Raw genomic sequence first — 3,452 nt, 5'->3', positions numbered from 1 at the left:
AGAAATAAGACCCAAAGGAATACTATCAACAGGAGCATGCAGATGAGTGTGGAAGGAAAGAGAGACTGTGAACCAGGCAACTGGACTCCCTGATAAAGGAGGGAGAATGTCCTGAGGGCCAGGAGGTGATGGCCCCAGGATCTGGATTGGGTGATGAATCTGGATAGAGTGACCCTTAAGGGAGGAGATGTCAGAAGTCAGAACGGGGGTGGGATGTGGCCTAAGCACTTAGCTTCTGTGATTCCGCTTCCTCATCCATAAAATGTAGGGCTTGGATGAGAAGATATTCGGTTCTAAATGTACATTGCTAAGTTTCTTCATAAGACCAGAAAGGCAGTAGGGCTGGTCATGGAGTGAAGGCACCTCTGAGCAAGCCAACGGATGGCTACAATGGGTAGCCCAAGTGCTGCCTGAACAGCCATGGGATGGACCCAAGGGAAAGCCAATCAGCAGCCTAGGGAAAGGCCCTTTAGATCAGGGGCTCTTCACCTGGGGTCGGTGAACTTCTTTCTCTAAAAATATTGTGATAACTGTATATTCATATAATTAATTTCCTTTGCTATCCCATGCATTTTATTTTATGCTTTTAAAAACATGATTCCAAGAAGGGTCCCAGCTGCCAAAGAGGTCCATGACACGACAAAGATGGGGAACCCTGGTGTAGTGGATTGATGGGAGAGAAAACCAAGGGTCCCATGAGATGATGTGTTTGAGGCAATAATCATTTCAATGAAGTCACAAATCCACTGAAATATGGAAGTGACACCTAGAACATTTATCTCCCAGAATTATCGTGAGGATTGAAGGAGATCCCATATGTGTTTCTGAAGTCCAGGAATGTTCTGAATGGTAGGCATATTATGACTAATTTTCCACAGAACAGAGTGAGTGGTGGGTTCAGCAGTGGGTGGGGGGATCTGTTTATGAGGCTAAAGGCCTGAAGGGCAGAGAAGCTTAGAACTCCTTGGAAGGCCTCCTTACAAAAGTACAAATGATTGTTTTATTACCTAGAAGAAATATGGATATTTGAATGGGAGAAGAAGGCCGGGAAGTCCATTAGGAGACCGTTTAAAGAATAACCAATTAGCATCAAGCACAGACAAATAGCTCTGCCACATGCCTGGATAACTCCAGCATCCCCCCCCCACCCCCAACAATTCTCTGGCTACTTTCCAGGGCCAAACTGTAAATATCCTTAATATTACCTTTATCACGGAGCATAAATATACAGGCAGCAGATGTTCAAAAATTCATGTATGGTTTCCCGACTCCCTGGTCCCTCTGGCTCTCTTACTCCAGCGCCATAACATATCTTTTTATTATCAGATCTTTGTGGGGGAAACCACTTTGTCTACACTGTTCAAGGATGGAATGACTTCAGCACAGACCCCTGTAAATCCATCACTCAAAGGGCTATGCGTTTCTGAATGGCACCTTAGGGAAAAGCCAATTACTGGGAGCAGATTGCCAGCTGAGTTGACTGCCCTTGGGGGCACTTTACTGCGGGGATACAGATCTCCTAATGTCAGGTCATTTCAGACACTTTCTAATGAAGGAATGTCAGTATCTCCTGTGGCAATCCCTTGGGTTCTGAGAGGACCCTTTGGGGGACCAGGGCCTTTGTGATTTGGGGGATGGATCCTGGGAAGGTTTCCCCATGCACTCTTTTCTTCCCAATAGGTCTCTCCTCCCTCCAGGGGGTGGCAAGGTCCCTGCTGACTCATTCCCTGAGGAGCTCCCCGGGGTGGGGGGGGAAGGGGCAGCCGCAACAGGACGGGTGGATCACGTGCTTTAAAAATAAATAAATAAAAAATCCCAGGTGTGCTCGCAGGAAAATGTCCTGGAAGATGGTCAGGGAGCTGTGGCCCCCTCACAGCCTAAGGGGATCCTAAGAAAGAGAAAAAGAAGGCCCAATTTTAGGATGGTCTAGGATCCCTCTTGGCCGTTTCTAAGGGCTAAAAACCTTTTCTTGAGTCTGCCATAATGTCACTTTTGCTAGGGAATGAATAAATGAATATCATTTAACAAGCACTAACTCCACTCCAAGCACTGTGCAAGGTGCAGGGGGTGGGTGCAGAGGAGGGGAAAGGGAGTGCAGGGCGCTGGGAGAGGCTGCAGGATGGAGCTGGGCTCCAATGGCCTCCGGCTATGTGACCAGAAGAAATCCCCTCCACAAAATGAGGACAAGGACCCCTCGAGAATCTGGTTTGCCTCTAGGGAGACAACGAAGGGAGAGCCCCAAATGCAGCGAGGGCTGGCATTTTCTCAGTCACTGCCAGTCACAGCTGGAAGAGACCTGACTGAGGTCTCTAACCCCCACATCCTACAGAGGAGAAAATCAAGGAGTCAGAAATCACTTAGTAAGTGCCTCCTCTGTGCCAGGCACTGTGACAAACAGTCCCTGCCTTTGAGGGGCTTGCACTCTTGAGGGGAGACCACACGCACAGAAGTCTATCCAAGCTACAGAGGATCATAGATGGGGAGGAGGAAGGGGGAAAGTCTTGTCCCAGGCCTCACGGCTGATCCAAGACAGCAGGACCAGAAGCTCCCCCTTCTCAGCCTGCTCTTCCCACTCCACTTTGCATTTGTCTTACGAGCTTTTCATTAAAAAAGGACACTGTGGATCAGTATGAGGACACCTGGCCCCAGAAAGGGCTTGTCAGTGGAAAGAACCTTCCCCATCTAATCGCCTAATAATGCTGCCCCCTCTGGATGTCTGACTCCCTCTCCCCAGCTTCTTCCTACTCGGGAGTTACAGGGCAGACAACCAACCTCCTGGGCTCAAAGGGGAAAAGTTGAATGTTCTACCTCCAGGCCAATGATCCCACCTCTCCTCCAGGCACTCTGTCCCTTCTTGCCAGCATCCATTACCCAGAAGGGAAAACCCAAACCCAGAAGCCACCCATCCAGGACTCTCCTCCCCTGCTTTGATTAGGAGGAATTGGTTCCCCCCCTTTTTCTTCTTGAGGATTTTCTAAGCAGGTAATTCTGGATGACTGTAAAATCATCTGAGTGTGGGTTAGGGGCATCTTCGCCCGGACAAGAGAATGGTCACTTTACAGACATCCACTAGGTTGAGGCCAGCTCCTAGGGACTAGGTCAGGGGCTATTTTTAGAAGCAGCTTTACAGAGGGGCTCTTTTTCTTTCTTTCTCTTACCATCTTCTCCTCGGCCAATCTCTCATTGAAATAGATGATCACATGCAGTAAATGTGTAGCCAGCCAGCCTTCATCCCCAGGGGGCTGAGAAGGCAGGGGTTTTTAAAGGGTGGCTTGGGCTGGACAGATTTAGAGGCAAATTGGAACAGGTTGCTTAGGGCTCTTTAGGGAAAGATAAAGCAGGAAAACTGAAAGAGGGGCGAAACCACCTGGGCCTTGGTTCCAGCCCAAACCCCTGCGAGCAGCCTGGCTGAAGGCTAAATGGCTGCTAGAGATCCCAAACACCACATTTAG

Source organism: Trichosurus vulpecula, chromosome 5 (assembly GCF_011100635.1).
Source record: "Trichosurus vulpecula isolate mTriVul1 chromosome 5, mTriVul1.pri, whole genome shotgun sequence".
Classification (NCBI taxonomy): domain Eukaryota; kingdom Metazoa; phylum Chordata; class Mammalia; order Diprotodontia; family Phalangeridae; genus Trichosurus; species Trichosurus vulpecula.
Note: the sequence above shows the minus strand (reverse complement) of the source record.